The sequence below is a fragment of the Stenella coeruleoalba genome, assembly GCF_951394435.1.
Source record: "Stenella coeruleoalba genome assembly, chromosome: 18".
NCBI classification, from domain to species: domain Eukaryota; kingdom Metazoa; phylum Chordata; class Mammalia; order Artiodactyla; family Delphinidae; genus Stenella; species Stenella coeruleoalba.
In genome coordinates, this window is record NC_137164.1 from 74,161,937 (window position 1) to 74,179,116 (window position 17,180).

Consider the following 17,180-nt stretch of genomic DNA (forward strand, 5'->3'; position numbering starts at 1 on the left):
TTTAGCAGTTGTTGTAAAGCTGGTTTGGTGGTGCTGAACTCTGTCAGCTTTTGCTTGTCTGCAAAGGTTTTAATTTCTTCATCAAATCTGAATGAGATCCTTGCTGGGTAGAGTGATCTTGGTTGCAGGTTTTTCTCCTTCATCACTTTAAATATGTCCTGCCAGTCCCTTCTGGCATGCAGAGTTTCTGCTGAAAGATCAGCTGTTAACCTTATGGGGATTCCCTTGTGTGTTATTTGTTGTTTTTCCCTTGCTGCTTTTAATATGTTTTCTTTGTATTTAATTTTTGACAGTTTGATTGATATGTCTTGGCATATTTCTCCTTGGATTTATCCTGTATGGGACTCTCTGTGCTTCCTGGACTTGATTAACTATTTCCTTTCCCATATTAGGGAAGTTTTCAACTATAATCTCTTCAAATATTTTCTCAGTCCCTTTCTTTTTCTCTTCTTCTTCTGGAACCCCTATAATTCGAATGTTGGTGCGTTTAATGTTGTCCCAGAGGTCTCTGAGACTGTCCTCAGTTCTTTTCATTCTTTTTTCTTCATTCTGCTCTGCAGTAGTTATTTCCACTATTTTATCTTCCAGGTCACTTATCCGTTTCTACCTCAATTATTCTGCTATTGATCCCATCTAGAGTATTTTTAATTTCATTTATTGTGTTGTTCATTGTTGTTTGTTTCATCTTTAGTTCTTCTAGGTCCTTGTTAAATGTTTCTTGCATTTTGTCTATTCTATTTCCAAGATTTTGGATCATCTTTACTATCATTATTCTGAATTCTTTTTCAGGTAGACTGCCTATTTCCTCTTAATTTGTTAGATCTGGTGGGTTTTTATCTTGCTCCTTCATCTGCTGTGTGTTTTTCTGTCTTCTCATTTTGCTTATCTTACTGTGTTTGGGGTCTCCTTTTTGCAGGCTGCAGGTTCGTAGTTCCCGTTGTTTTTGGTGTCTGTCCCCAGTGGCTAAGGTTGGTTCAGTGGGTTGTGTAGGCTTCCTGGTGGAGGGGACTAGTGCCTGTGTTCTGGTGGATGAGGCTGGATCTTGTCTTTCTGATGGGCAGGTCCACGTCTGGTGGTGTGTTTTGGGGTGTCTGTGGACTTATTATGATTTTAGGCAGCCTCTCTGCTAATGGGTGGGGTTGTGTTCCTGTCTTGCTAGTTGTTTGGCATAGGATGTCCAGCACTGTAGCTTGCTGTTCGTTGAGTGAAGCTGGCTGCTGGTGTTGAGATGGAGATCTCTGGGAGATTTTCGCCATTTGATATTATGTGGAGCTGGGAGGTCTCTTGTGGACCAGTGTCCTGAAGCTGGCTCTTCCTCCTCAGAGGCACAGCACTGACTCCTGGCTGCAGCACCAAGAGCCTTTCATCCACACGGCTCAGAATAAAAGGGAGAAAAAGTAGAAAGAAAGAATTAGTAGAAGTAGAAAAAAAGAAAGAAAGGAGGGAGGGAGGGAGGAAGGAAGGAAGGAAGGAGGGAAGGAAGAAAAAAAGAAAGAGGATAAAATAAAGTAAGATAAAATATAATAAAGTTATTAAAATAAAAAATAATTATTAAGAGAAAAAAGAAAAAAATTAAAAAACGGACAGATAGAACCCTAGGACAAATGGTGGAAGCAAAGCTATACAGACAAAATCTCACACAGAAGCGTACACATACACATACACACTCACAAAAAGAGGAAAAGGGGAAAAAATCATAAATCTTGCTCTCAAAGTCCACCTCCTTAATTTGGGATGATTCATTGTCTATTCAGGTATTCCAGAGATGCAGGTACATCAGGTTGATTGTGGAGCTTTAATCCGCTGCTTCTGAGGCTGCTGGGAGAGATTTCCCTTTCTCTTCTTTGTTCGCACAGCTCCCGGGGCTCAGCTTTGGATTTGGCCCCGCCTCTGCGTGTAGGTCGCCAGAGAGCGTCTGTTCTTCGCTCAGACAGGACGGGGTTAAAAGAGCCGCTGATTCGGGGCGGGAGGGGCACGGAGTGCGGCAGAGGCCGGCGTGACGCCGGCGTGACGCCGCACTCCGGGGGGTCCGCGGTGTTAGCCGCGGCTCGCGCCCGTCTCTGGAGGTCCTTTAAGCAGCGCTCTCAATCCCCTCTCCTCGCGCACCAGGTAACAAAGAGGGAAGAAAAAGTCTCTTGCCTCTTCGGCAGCTCCAGACTTTTCCCCCGGACTCCCTCCCGGCTAGCCGTGGCGCACTAACCCCCTGCAGGCTGTGTTCACACCGCCAGGCCTCTCCCTGCCTCCGACCGAAGCCCGAGGCTCAGCTGCCAGCCCCGCCCGCCCCGGCGGGGGAGCAGACAAGCCCCTCGGGCTGGTGAGTGCTGGTCCGCACCGATCCTCTGTGCGGGAATCTCCCCGCTTTGCCTTCCGCACCCCTGTTGCTATGCTCTCCTCCGCGGCGCCGAAGCTTTCCCCCTCCGCCACCCGCAGTCTCCGCCCGAGAAGGGGCTCCTAGTGTATTGAAACCTTTCCTCCTTCACGGCTCCCTCCCGCTGGTGCAGGTCCCGTCCCTATCCTTTTGTGTCTGTTTATTCTTTTTTCTTTTGCCCTACCCAGGTAGGTGGGGGGTTTCTTGCCTGTTGGGAGGTCTGAGGTCTTCTGCCAGCGTTCAGTAGGTGTTCTGTAGGAGTTGTTCCACGTGTAGATGTATTTCTGGTGCATCTGTGGGGAGGAAGGTGATCTCCGCGTCTTACTCTTCCGCCATCTTCCCGAAAGCTCTCCACCACTCAGCCTGAGTTGGTTTCTAAGATTCACTACATGAAACAGGACACTCATTTCTTTTAGAAGTACAGACGTTTTATTTTACAACCTTGGAGGGTGATATATAATATACGTACAATAATACTCAGAATCTTCAGGGCACGGTTTGGTGATGCATTTTTACAAAGTGGACCCCTCCTGAGGCCACCTCCGCCATCTCAGCACAGGACATCGCCAGCACCCCAAAGCCTGTCACCTCCTCCCTTACGTTAAGTAATCGCCATTCTGACTTCTGTCTTAAAGGAAGAGTTTTACGATTTGAACTTTATACAAATGGCCCCTTACGGGATGTCATCTTTTGAACATCTGCTCACCACTTTGTGAAATCTTTCCACACTGTTTCCTGTAGGAAGCGTTCATTCTCTTTCTCTGCTGAATAGAATTTCACTTTGTGAATGTATCAGAATATATTTGTCCATTTTACTATTGAAAGACCTTTGGGCTATTTTTAGTTGGGGGCTATTATGAGTTGTGTTTCTGTGAATATTCTCTGAAAATATTTTGGGGATGCTATGTACCTGTTTCCACTGGATCTATACCTAGGAGTGCAGTTGTTACGACATAGACGATGCATATGTCCGGCTCCAGTTAATACTGCTAAAAAGATGTCTGAATGGTAATTTCCAGAAAATCACACAGAACCGGGCTATTCAAGGCCACAATTGGCAGGGCTAATTTTTCTCTGCCCACTGCAGCCAGACACGTGCTCTCTGCTTTGCTGCAGACCCCTGGGACTCTCTTTGCCCCCCTGTTATCTGCCTGGCCTGTGCTAGGATCCCGGGGATTATAAAGAGAGTTTACTCTGGATATCTGTGGGCTCATTCACTTTTCTAAATTAATTTTGTAAATGTGCGTAAATCTAATTAACTTTCACAGACTCATCATGGTTAAAGGGGGTCCAAGATCTCTAGGTGTCCATCAAATCAGCTTCTTCTCTCCGGTTTCCCTTCTCCTGTGGAGGACGGGAGGGCCCCAGGGGCTGGCATGGGGCCCTCAGCAACTCCAAACACTGGGGATGTCCCTGCTCAGCCATGCCCGGGCCATCAAGAAGCGAATGCAATTTTCTTTTAAGCTCCGTTTGAGGGTGTCTTTGATTTCCTCCTCACCTTTCCCATCGCTAAGTTGACTAAGTCTTTTGTTACTTAAAAAAAAAGGAAATAATGTTTAAGATCATTGAAAAAGTAAAGATAATTAAATTGTAGAAGGATGTTAATAACAGTTACGAGTATCAATTTGTTGTTTATTTAGATTTATTTTACAATCTTATGCTAGCATGAACCTCACCAAAAGTTAAGATCATGTATTTAGAGTATTCGATACTTTTCCTGAATACTTAATTCTGTGCACGTGAAAAGATTTTAGGCATTTGTTTAGTTTTTGTTTTATCTTGTGTTTCTAGACCCCGCTGCGATCACACACTGTATTTAAAACTAATCACAAAGGTGGGAACTAATGAATGGGCTAAGATGGAGTGGGTAGCTCTGTGTGAGGGACTGTTAGGTTTGGTGTTATGATATGGAACTGCCAATTTAGATCTCCCAATGTCTAGTTAATTTGTCACTTTAAAGGACTAAACAAACAAGACCAACAACACAAAACTATGATATATCTGGAGTACAAGTTGATTAATTTTTCTGGGTCTTATTTTTTCCATCTGTTTAGCAACGATTTTTTTTCACAAATGAATGGGAAAACTCACAAAATCCATTTTAGACCACTTAGAGGGAAACACTGCTTACATTTTTACCTGTAGGCATGTATTTATAGTGGTAGAATATATTCTATGAGAATTTTTTGCATGAAACATTTTATTGTGTGTATATATATATATATATATATAAAACTTCGATAGTGACTCTAGACATTGTGCTTTTCAAACTTTGGCTGCTTTGGATGCTCTGTGGTTCCTTTCTTTCAAGCTGTCCTTATTCACAGCTGTTCTGCCTGTTACGATGCTTTTCCATATTTTCTGTGGCAGAGGGTCTGCCGTAGTAACTGCAGTAATGAGTCACATTTCCCTGTGGCATAGACATCGCTGCCATTGTTTTCCAGGTCAATAAAAGAACCACAAAGTGGCCAAAATGTTGCGCTCCTATCCAAACCATCACATTAACATAAAAATGTGTTAGAAAAGTCTCGTGGTTATAAAGGAATTGCAGTTTTTATCATTATAGTTCCACCTTTAAATACCAAGGGAAATTTCTTAGCAGGTTGTCGTATGTGATCACTGCCTGTAACAGTATTCTTTTTAGGCCTATGCATTTGCACAGCTTCAGAATATTACATAATTATTACATCTGTTATTCCATGTTTTCCATTAATAGCAATTGGCGTATAGGTACTAAGTGCTTTTGCTTAAAAGACACCCCCATCCTCAAACATACACATAAGAGGAGGGATTTGAACCAGAATTCGAAGGAAGGAAATAGACATGCACTATTCGGTTTTATTTTAGAAAAAAATATGAAAGTTAAATTGGAAGGAAATTGAGAAATCTAGTTTTATTATTTTGTTTTAAGATCTCTTGAATAGACCAGAAATAAAGAAACCGAACCAGAGAGAAAGCAGCCCCCCGGGACTGGGAACACCTCTCCTGCCCTTCTTCAGCCCCATGGGAGCCTCCTTCTGTCCAGTAGTGCAAATGGAAAAGGAAACACACAGCTCTGACCACATCCTGCCCGGAGGCTACGTGTTTCCAGGATTTAAGAGGCAGGTGGGGCGAGAGCTTCAGTGTGGAAGCGGAAGGTCGCCCGAAATTTAACTTGATGGAAGGAGTGAAAGGAACCAGGATTCAGGAGATCTGGGAGGAGTGGCAAGAAAGCAGAATAAGGGGGGGTTTATGAGAAAGAAAACGTCCATGGGAAAGAGTCTTTCCGGGGCCGGGGGCTGTCCTATGGGAGCAGCCTACAGGTCTGAGCTGGGGCAAGTAGGGAGATGGGGGCGTGGTCTGCTCTCATCCCTCAGGACCGCCCCTACCTAGCCTCTCTCTACGTGCTGAGAAAGGATTGATCCTTTTAAGGGGTCTTATCAGGGAAGAGCATAGTGTTGGGGTCCCTGGTCCCCCAGTGGAATAGGGGCCACACTCAATATGAACAGGACTGTGTGGGTAGAGAGTCACTTGGAAATGAACACAGCCCACTTTCTCCTTCTGCATTTCAGAGAAGCCTATTGCATAATACATGACAATTTGACTCCCTTGGAAGTGAAGAAAAATTATTATTTTTTGTACGTGTTAACTTCAGAGTTGACAGGGCTACTCTAAAAATCACAGTAAAAGTGAACAAGACATTTCTAAACAGCTTCCCGCCTGCGGAGGACTCTGCTCTGCCACTTTGGAAGGTTGTCATCCAGCCTCGGAGGAAACACCTCCAGAGAAGACAGCCTGCTTTAGTGCTGAAATCGCATCTCCTTCGGGAAACTAGGATGCAGTCTGTGCTTTCAGAGGTCCCTCTCCCCACATCCCAGGAGAGGAAATTCAGCACTTAGCAGAAGTTCTTTTTAATCCCCATTATCTGAGTGGATATGTCCAGCCATTTGGAAGAGTTTGCAAAGCTGCAAGAATTTTCATTTGTGAAAATTAAAACTAATTGGAGTTCTAGCTGTTGCTTGAGTCTTATCTCGGGAATGGGTGGTCCACTTGGGTCTCATGTAGGAGGAAGCCTGCTTTTGCACATGAGGTGAAAGAGCCCCCGGATTTCCCACTGTCACCTGATAGTGAGAAATGTGGAAAAGGTCAAGGAAGGAAGTGTCAAGAAACTACAAATTTCTGTACAAGAGAAAAAAATGAAAAAGAAAGCCCCTGCCCCCAAAAGAAGTCAAAAAAGACAGAAAGGAAGAGCAAGGAAGGAAGGAAGGGAGGAAGGAAAGAAGGAAGAAAGGGAGGGAGGGAGGAGAAAAGGAGGGAGAGAGGAGGGAAGGAGGAAGAAACTTTTTCAATATTTAAAGAGGCATAACATGCTAGAGGGTAAAACTAGAATCAATGGATGGAACTTACAGAATTTTTTCTTTTTTAATTTAATTTTTATTTTATATTAGAGTACAGTTGATTCACAATGTTGTGTTAGTTTCAGGTGTACAGCAAAGTGATTCAGTTATACATACATATATATATATATATATATACACATTATTTTTCAGATTCTTTTCCCATACAGATTATTACAAGATATTGAGTAGAGTTCCTTGTGCTATACAGTAGGTCCTTGTTGATTATCTATTTTATATATAATAGTGTGTATATGTTAATCCCAAACTCCTAATTTATCCCTCCTGGAATTTTTTCTTTTTTAAACAACTTTTTTAAGGTACAAATGACATACTATAAAATTTACCTGTTTAAAATACATTTGAAGACTTGTGCAGAAAGTGACCAAATTTAATTAAAAGCCTTAGGAACTTGAAATTATAGTCTCAGGAAGGAAAGGGAGAGGCTTAGAGAAAGATCTAAAAAGAAGAAAAAGAATTTTCTGAGAAAAGATTTTGCGCATCCTCCTATATTAAAATGGATTTAGATTTACAGGAGGTTACAAAGATAGTATAGTGTTCTGTACACTCCTCACCCAGCTTCCCACAGAGTGTCATACATACAGGACATTGCCACAACCAAGAAGCAAACACTAGTACGTTACTGTTAACTGAACTCCGTACTTCATTAGGATTTTATTGGCTTTTCTTCTGCTGTCCTCTTGCTTTCCTGGATCCAACCCAGGGCACTTCATTGCATTTAGTTGTCACACTCTCTTCGCCTCTTCTGATCTGTGACTGTTTCTCAGACTGTTCTTGTTTGCATGGCCCTGGCAGCTTTGAGGGTGTTTTGTAGGATGACCCTCAGTTTGGGCTTGCCTGATACTTTTCTCATGGTTAGGATGGAGTCATGATGCCTTTTGGGAAAGAACACCAAAGAAGTACCCTTCTCATCACATCAAACCAGACAGAATCACCTGGCTAGGTAGCGCTTGCCAAATTCCCAAGAGATCCCTTGGAAATTCATGTTTCTCATTACTTTGGAAACACCGCAGTGTCTTCCCTTTGCCTTGTTGAGATGTTGTACCCATATACAACCACCAGAGGGAAACCTAGAACAACTAAAGTAAATTGTCTTTTCTTTTTTAAGTCTTTATTGAATTTGTTACAATATTGCTTCTGTTTTTTGTTTTGGTTTTTTAGCCGAAAGGCACGTAGGATCTTAGTTCCCCAACCGGTGATCCATCCCGAACTCCCTGCATTGGAAGGCGAAGTCTTAACCACTGGACTGCCAGGGAAGTCCCAAATGGTCTTTTTTTTTTTTTAACATCTTCATTGGAGTGTAATTGCTTTACATTGTTGTGTTAGTTGCTGCTGTATAACAAAGTGATTCAGCTATATGTATACATATATCCCCATATCCCCTCCCTCTTGCGTCTCCCTCCCACCCTCCCTATCCCACCCCTCCAGGCGGTCACAAAGCACCGAGCTGATCTCCCTGTGCTATGCGGCTGCTTCCCACTAGCTCTCTATTTTACATGTGGTAGTGTATATATGTCCATGCCACTCTCTCACTTCGTCCCAGCTCACCCTTCCCCCTCCCTGGGTCCTCAAGTCCATTCTCTACGTCTGCATCTTTATTCCTGTCCTGCCCCTGGGTTCTTCAGAACCATTTTTTTTTTAGATTCCATATATATGTGTTAGCATACGGTATTTGTTTTCTGATTTACTTCACTCTGGGTGACAGACTCTAGGTCCACCCACCTCACTACAAATAACTCACTCCAAATGGTTTGTTTTTAAATACAACTAAGTGGGTAGAGAAATACTGAAAATGATAAAACCAGGAACTGGACAAGCGTCTGTTTAATTGAAAAAATCATTTATATATATAACCGCACTAAGCCAATTTGTACACACTATCTAATTTTTAATTAAAAAAATTAATAGACTATTTTTAGAGCAGTTTTGTGTTGGCAGAAAAATTGAACAGAGAGAGCCTGTCCACCTAATCATCACCACCTCAACTCCCCATGTTAGTAACATATCGTATTTATGTGGTAAATTTGCTGTAATCAATGAACCCACATTGATACACAATTATTAACTAAAGTTCTACAGTTTGCATTAGGGTTCTTGGTGTCGGACAGTCTATGGGTTTTGACAAATGCTTAAAGCCATATATCCACCATCACAGGATCACATAGAGTACTTCCACTGCTCTAAAAGTCCCCTGTGCTCCCCCATTCATCCCTCCACTCCCTTCACGCCCCACCCTGAGGCTCTGGCAACCACTCAGCTCTTTTACTGTCTGCATAGTTTTACCTTTTCCAGAATGTCATAGAGTTGGAATCACACAGTGTATAGTCTTTTTTTTTAATGTTTATTTTTAAATTCAAATATAGTTGATTTGTAACATTGTGTTAGTTGTTTCAGGTGTACAGCACAGTGATTCAGTTTCACATTCTTTTCCCTTATAGGTTATTACAAAATATTGAGTATAGTTCCCTGTGCTATACAGCAGGTCCTTGTTGGTTATCTATTTTATACATAGTAGTGTGTATATGTTAATCCCAAACTCCTAATTTATCCTCCCCCTTTCCCGTTTGGTATCCATAAGTTGTCTGGCTTCTTTCACTTGCAGTATGACTTAAGATTCCTCTATGTCTTTTTGTAGCTTGACACTTGTTTCTTTTTACTGCTGAATAATCCTCCATTGTGTGAATGATTGGCAGTTGTTAATCTGTTCACCTATGAAAGGACATCTGAGTTGCTCCCAATTTTTTTTTTTTTTAAAGAAGATGTTGGGGGTAGGAGTTTATTAATTAATTAATTTATTTTTGCTGCGTTGGGTCTTCGTTTCTGTGCGAGGGCTTTCTCTAGTTGCGGCGAGCAGGGACCACTCTTCATCGCAGTACGCGGGCCTCTCACTATCGCGGTCTCTCTTTTTGCGGAGCACAGGCTCCAGACGCGCCGGCTCAGTAGTTGTGGCTCACTGCTGCTCCACGGCATGTGGGATCCTCCCAGACCAGGGCTCGAACCCGTGTCCCCTGCATTAGCAGGCAGATTCTCAACCACTGCGCCACCAGGGATGCCCGCTCCCAATTTTTGATAATTATGAATGAAGCTGCTATAAACATTTGTGCACAGAATTTTGCGTAGACGTACATTTTCAAATCACTAGGGTAAAAGTCATGGAGCACAACTGCAGGAACGTGTGGTAAGACTATGCTTAGCTTTGTAAGAAGCTGCCAAAGTGTCTTCCAAAGGGGCTGCAGCGTTTTGCCTTCTTACCGGCCGGCAGTGAATGAGGGTTCCTGTTGCTCTGCGTCCTTGCCGGCATTTGGCGAGGGTCTCACTGTCAGTGTTCCAGATTTTAGCCGTTTAATAGGTGAGCAGAGTTGCCTCCTTGTTTTAACTTGTACTTCCCTCCTGACACGTGATGTTGAGCACCTTTTCAGGTTTCTTTGCCATCTGCAGATCTTCTTTGCTGAGGGGTCTGTTCAGACCTTTTGGCCACTTTTCAATTGGTGTGTTTTCTTACTGTTGAGTTGTAAGAGTTCTTTGTCTGTTTTTAGTAGAAGTCCTTTGTCAGATGTGTGTTCTGTGAAGGTCCCCTTCTAGTCTGTCGTTTTTCTTTCTGTTCCCTTAAATCTAATTTAGTTTTCACCACAACCGTGGAATTGCAGGTGCTATTATTCCCTCTCTTTTATAGACGAGGAACTGGGGCCATATCTCATGCAAGGTCTCAGAAACTAGAGTATGTGCATCTGGACTGTGACCCCTGTTGGGGACAGGGTCTGCAGAGCCAACTGCTTCTTCACTTTCGTATTCAGTGTTTATTAGCTTTACACCCTTTTGTGCTCCATTGAGGTCAGTAGTGATGCTGAGACCCTGATATTGGTCCACTTTCCATTTATGTTGCCCTAGATACTGGTGCCTGCTTGGACATGCAGTGAGCTAGCAATAGTCAGTGTTTGAGAATAGACTTTGAAATACCGTAAAATCAGATCCAGCTTCCAAAAAGTTGCATTCAGACCAACAGCAGGGGTTTTTTCGATGTCAGAGAACAATGCAATGGTTTCTTGAAAGAGCAGGGAAAAATCCGCTATAACTTAACCCAGGGGATTTTCGTTTGGTCCTTGGTAGAAGTGAAAATGAAGCTTCAGAAGTCAGGCCGTGGGGTCAACTATCCTTACTTTTAATCACTTTGGCCTGGAAATTTCCCGGCAGAGGGCTAGACTATCCACTTCATCCAAACAGATGCATAGGAGAAAGGGTGGATGAGTAACACTGTGGGTATATTGTCGCCTCTACCGATCTTTCTTAAAAGAGAGAGAGAGAGGGAGAGAACTTGGGAGATGAGATAGGGGAGGGCGGTGGAGGGCAGCACGAGTGGTACCTTCACGCTTTTTTTTTTTTTTTTTTTTTTTTTTTTGTGGTACGTGGGCCTCTCACTGTTGTGGCCTCTCCCGTTGCGGAGCACAGGCTCCGGACGCGCAGGCTCAGCGGCCATGGCTCACAGGCCCAGCCGCTCCGCGGCATGTGGGATCTTCCCGGACCGGGGCACGAACCCGTGTCCCCTGCATCGGCAGGCGGGCTCTCAACCACTGCGGCCCCAGGGAAGCCCTGAACATACAAGTTTGAATTAATAATTGCAGAGCAGTGTACATACGTCTCTAAAATGGCAGTTGGGGTGGAATCATGTCCATTTTGCTTGATTAATTAAAAATTGAATACCAGTGTGTACTTGTCTAGGAATTTACTTTCTTTGCCATGAAGATTTTGCATTTCTCTCCATTTGGGAGTTGCTTAAGCCTTTTTCTGAAATGACACAGAACTTCATTTTTACCTGTTTGGTGTATCTTATTAAATTACCCTGAAAAGCAGTATAGAGTTGTGACAGGATCATGGGGTCCTTGGAGTCCAATGAACTGGTTTGAATTGCAACTGTGTTAATTTTAGATATGTGTTCTTGAGTAAGCCCTTAACTTTTCCAAGTCTCAGTTTTTTTTATCTGTAAAACAGGGATAGGAATCTGTACAAAGTTGATGTGGGAACCAGAGATAAATTTATAAAACTTGGAAGCTCACTCAGTAGCTCAGTTCCTGCCCACGGCAGGTGTGGCAATGATCTCCATCCCACATGTGCCTTTATTACCAACTGATGCTGATAGGGCAAAGGATGTCTCTGTCTTACCCACCTTTCTATCCCCCATCACTTAGCCCAGTGTTCTGCTCATAAAAGATATCAGCTTGCATTTCTTACTTGATAAATTAATTAAGGAATGTATTCACAGTAGCCAAGACATGTAAATAACCTAAATGTACATTGACAGATGAATGGATAAAGAAGATGTGGTACATATATACAATGGAATACTACTCAGCGATAAAAAAGAATGAAATAATGCCATTTGCAGCAACATGGTTGGACTTGGAGATTATCAGACTAAGTGAAATAAGTCAGACAGAGAAAGAGAACTACCATATGATATCACTTATATGTGGAATCTAAAATATGACACAAATGAACTTACAAAATGGAAACAGACTCACAGACACAGAGAACAGACTTGTGGTTGCCGAGGGGGAGGGAGAGTGGGGGAGGGATAGATTGGGAGTTTGGGGTTAGCAGATGCAAACTGTTCTATATAGAATGGGTAAACAACAAGGTCCTACTGTAGAGCACAGGGAACTCTGTTCAATATCCTGTGATAACCATAATGGAAAAGACTGTGAAAAAGAATGTATATATCTGTGCACTTAGGTCACTTTGCTGTACAGCAGAAATGAACACAATATCGTAAATCAACTCTACCTCAATAAAATGAATTTTAAAAAATTATTAAGGGCATGAAGCGCCTCCTAACCCCTAACTTAAGAAAATCTGGAAATCGGTGTCAGGTCTACTTTCTTGCGCCTACATCAGTTTCTTTCCATATATTATGGCACTCTGTCAAGAGATGGAGGCCCTTTTATCGTGCATCATCTATGGTCTTACTGAGAGAAGTAAAACATTCTTGCATCTCCAGCAGATAGAGAAAGTGGAAATGCCCACAGAGAATTTGCTGAGGATGCTGTATTGTTTCCTGTGTCCACAACACCTGCTGTGTCCACACAGCAGTTCAGTAGCCCTTGTGGTCAATAGCTAGTAATAAAAATGACTCCGGCTGAGTCGCAATTCAGATAGCAAAGATTTGATGTAAAGTTGATATTGTTTGGGTTCCTTGGATTTAAACGCCATAGAAAAAGGCTAACTGGAAAAGTAATACAACTGTCTACATGTTTTAATGGAGAAACTGAGGGCATTTGCACCTGGCTTACTTTTCCCTCTTCAGTCCAAGCATCGTCTCCTTTGGAGATTTCTGATAATGATGGGAATTAACTGTTAGGGTGAGAGTCGGAGAGCTTCTGTTGGCAGGAGTCTATCTTTCTCCTAAAATGGACCAAGTCTCTACAGACAAAGCCCTGGAAGGAAAAACTATAAAGACCGGACATGTACAAAAACTACCTGGAGGCCATGGGGGTGAGGAGAAGCCAGCAGACTCCGGGAGGAGAGCACACGTGCTTGAACCGGGAGGTGGAACTGTACACGGAGGTTTCTCTGGGGGGCTGTGGGGCACATGTGGAAAAATCCAGAAGGATTTCTAGGAAATCAGAAATGAGCTGGTAAAAAATGACTGTTGAGGAGTGTGGGGAATCCTGGAAGGAAGGAGTCTGAGAACGGATGTCCAAAATCTACCTCCCCATCTCTCTCTCTCTCTCTTTTTTTTTTTTTTTTTTTGCCCCACTGCTTGGCTTGCGGGATCTCAGTTCCCTCACCAGGGATTGAACGTGTGCCCCTTGCACTGGGAGCACAGAGTCCTAACCACTGGGCCGCCAGGGAAGCCCCTCTTATCTCTAATCAACAGATGCAAAGCACAAACGCTGAGGACAAAATATCTGAACCGAGACCCAAACTAACTGCTGAAGAAATCCAGTTTGTAGCCCAAACTCAGCTAACATGATTTTCTACAATTACTGACATTCACCTACCTATATACCTAAAATTATATATGCCGTTATATATAAACACTATCTTATTAAAAAAGAAACAATGAAGGTAAACTAGAAAAGCCTGATTTAACTGTAATTGAGAATTTGGTCTCTTTTGTGGGCTATTTTCAGCTAATTTAATCCTTTTTTTTTTTTTTTAACAAGTAGCTTCAAAAGAAAAATGCCCTACCAGTTTATCTTTTTAGATTTTCATTGCAGTTTTTTTTTGGTGGATTCATAATTTATGAAACCAATTTTATTTCTCCCTATATGCATTTTTTCACTTATTTATTGTTAACATTGTTTTTTCTGGAAAAAATTTAAACTGCACTTATGCTCTTAAATTTTGGTTTGCTTACCTTCAGTGTCTTGTACTGGCATATACGCAATCATTTATCTCATTACTTAATGAATTAAACTTTTTCTGAGACAGATATACATCTGTTGAAAACGGACATAGTCTGGCGATGCGTATTGCCGTATCCTTTTGCGGGGGTATCAGTGGTTTCTAACAATTAGAGGCAGGTACCTCTCTGCACCCCGGCAAGAGAGAGTATTGCGTTTTGCCTGTAGTCACACGGTCAGTTCTCTGTCCTTTTCGGTACTTCACTAAGTACATTTAAAAAAATTTTTTAATTTCATTTTTTATGGAAGTGTAGTTGATTTACAATGTTGTGTTAGTGTCAGGTGTAGAGCCCAGTACTTTGCAAGAAAAGTTTCCTCAGATGCAAATTCAGCAATGTTCTGAAGGTGGATGTACCGCATTTTTGAAGCTCTTGGTCACATGATTGACTAGGACTTTAAACCTTTGGCACCTTTTTGGAAAGTTAAGCTGCTTTACTCTCCAGGTTTTTCTACATGATCATGTAAAAGTTGAAGTGCCCCAAACATCTTTTGCAGCCATGCAGGGTGAACACCGCTCATTCCTCCCGTGAACTATTATTTATTACATCTCTTATGTAGATTTACAGTCCTGCAGTGCAGAACGGAGCTGGCATCACAGGAAGAGCTGCGTAGCCCCCTGGAGGCTGGAATACCAACGAGGGTCTTCGAGTTGCCCGCCCGGAGTTTGTTTCCTGATTCCTCCTTGTTGACCCCCATCCCTCCCTTATGAACGAAAGGCAACGTGCACACACACACATGTGCATCCTTCCGTCTGTACTGAAGTATATAAAGGAAATGATAGATGACATAACAACACTATCAGGTGAAATTCCCTGAGAACGGTGTTTTCTAGCACTTCAGATTTGATAGAAGGCTGGCAGCTTGGGTCTGGAGCAAACTGAGGAAGAAGAGGCGAGGTGGCCACGGGCCACACTGGAGGGGAAGGGGTCACATTGACAGCAGGCTCCCGGCGGCGACCAGCAAGCACTGAAGATGCAGAGTGGCAGAGGCAGTGAGGCTGCTGCCAGAGAAGCAAACGTGGAAGGTGTAGGGCAAATAAAAAGTGAAAAGAAGAGGCATCATTCTACCTGTTAGAGATGAGGGAGGAGCTGCTTCCCCTCCCTTTTCTTAGAACATTTTCTTTAAAAAACTTGCAAGTTCTTTCTCTGTCTCTTCGAAGTATTTGTAAATCTTTCCAAAAGCTAAACTTAGGTTTCCCAGCCCGGGAAAGTCTTTCTCAAGGACCTGGGAGCCATCTCCTTGAGATGTAACATCAAGGACGGTAGGGCTCCATCTCCTGCCGTAGAGAGATCGGTGTTTGTTCTTCCTTTGTATAAAGTCAATTAACCAACACGGATGGTCACCCCAATTACCAGGTAGATTTAGGATGAATTACATGGGACACATGTTTCTGTCAAGTCCTGTTACTTGAGGACTAGTTACTGTTTATCCTGAGAACGTGTATCTAATGGGTCGCATCCGCTTGGTGACAGAAGAGGGCTTTCTGTCCTTGCAACCTCTTAGCAGACCACCTGCTACGTGCATCACATCACGTGCTTATTCAACAATAAAACTATTTTCTTTCTCTACTGACTTTATGGAGAGAATTTCAAGGTTGGAAGATTATTCTGTTTTAAATTATATTTCTCCACTAAAGGCTAACACTTGGGGAAAGTCTTCACGATTTCTTTGCTGTTCTTATTGCAGCACGATGATGACAAGGTGTTCTCCTCAAACGTTTTCTCTTTGTTTACAGGAATAGTATTTATTTTCTAGCAGGTGAGCATATTGTAATGTGGTTGCCCCTTCATCTCTGATCAGTCTAATTCTTTTCCCTGGCTGAGCCCTGAGGTCTTTCGGTCCATCCCCCTGTGCTCATAGGTTGATCAATATTGTTTAGCCAAGTGTCAGCTGGGCCCCAGGATAATTTAGTCAAATCATAATGTTACAGGTAATGATTAACATACAATATTTCCATCGAATGTTTAGATCTTTACCGATAGCTTCAATTTCTTTTTTTTATGATTTTTCTCATTGATTTAGTTCTGTTTGTAATGCATTGAAGTAGAAAAAGAACTGTTCCCCCTCCAAAGGACGTATCACAACATTAAAGCCCTAGAGCTAATCACCAGAAAGACTTCACAGTTCTCCGTGTGTGGGTAGCTGACTTCTCCATATTTCTGCGACTGCAAAGAGTGCACTGCAGTAATGGAAGAATATAAATTTTAAAAAAGCAAATTAGGAATGTGAACTAAGATAGTGCCGGTCATATCAGTAAACAAAGCGTGTGGCAGCCATGACGCCATCACAGGACAGGTGCCCGGATGGTGAGCCCTGAGGGAACTCAGGATGGAGACAAAAGGTCTGCCCACTGGCAAGTCCATCTAGCAGTCAGCTGCTGCAGCCACAGGATGAGAGAGCACAGGGTACCGGCCCCAGAGAGCTGAGGTGCACATCCAAGGAATGACTTCAGTGAGCCCAGACTCTTGCATCTTCCCATACATAGCAAAGTGCTAAATTCCTTAACTTGAGATATCTGGTTTTCTTGCATTAACGGTAACATTTTGATGTCCTGAATTCCTTGTCGTTTTATTTATTTATTTTTTTGGCCGTGCCACCAGGCATGTGGGATCTTATTCTCTCTTCCCTGCAGTGGTAGTGCAGAGTCCCAACCAATGGACCGCTAGGAAAGTCCCTGACTTCTTGTCTTTTGTTGCCCAAAACTCCTATATATCCTGGTTCCCTCCCCTCCCCGCTTGCCTCTTTGGAACAGTTTCTCACAGTTTTCTGAGATGCTGTGTCCCTGGCTTACGTCCTCAGATTTGTCCACCGAATAAAACATAATTCTCAACTTTTAGGCTGTGCATTTTTTTCAGTTGACAGGAAGGAATAACATGGAAATCTTTGTCTCCAAAATTCTTAGATATTTAAGAAATCATCGTGCGAAGCACCGTACTAAAAGACAAGCACATCATTGGAAGAATACTCATTTGCAGTTAGGCTTTTAAGCAGAACTTTCGGTTACTTTCGGTTCCA

The 17,180-nt window shown here is 42.7% G+C and overlaps 1 protein-coding gene across 2 annotated transcripts in view; it reads left to right on the top strand.

The window, feature by feature from the left end:
- The first annotated feature begins 2,024 nt into the window (after positions 1–2,024).
- The window catches only part of MYO16 (myosin XVI), a 641,507-nt gene continuing 626,351 nt past the window's right edge, over positions 2,025–17,180 (top strand). For both annotated transcript variants that reach the window (XM_079902787.1, XM_079902784.1), the window contains exon 1: positions 2,025–2,109. The gene's annotated coding sequence lies outside the window, so the exon portion shown is untranslated. The remainder of the gene's footprint in view (positions 2,110–17,180) is intronic.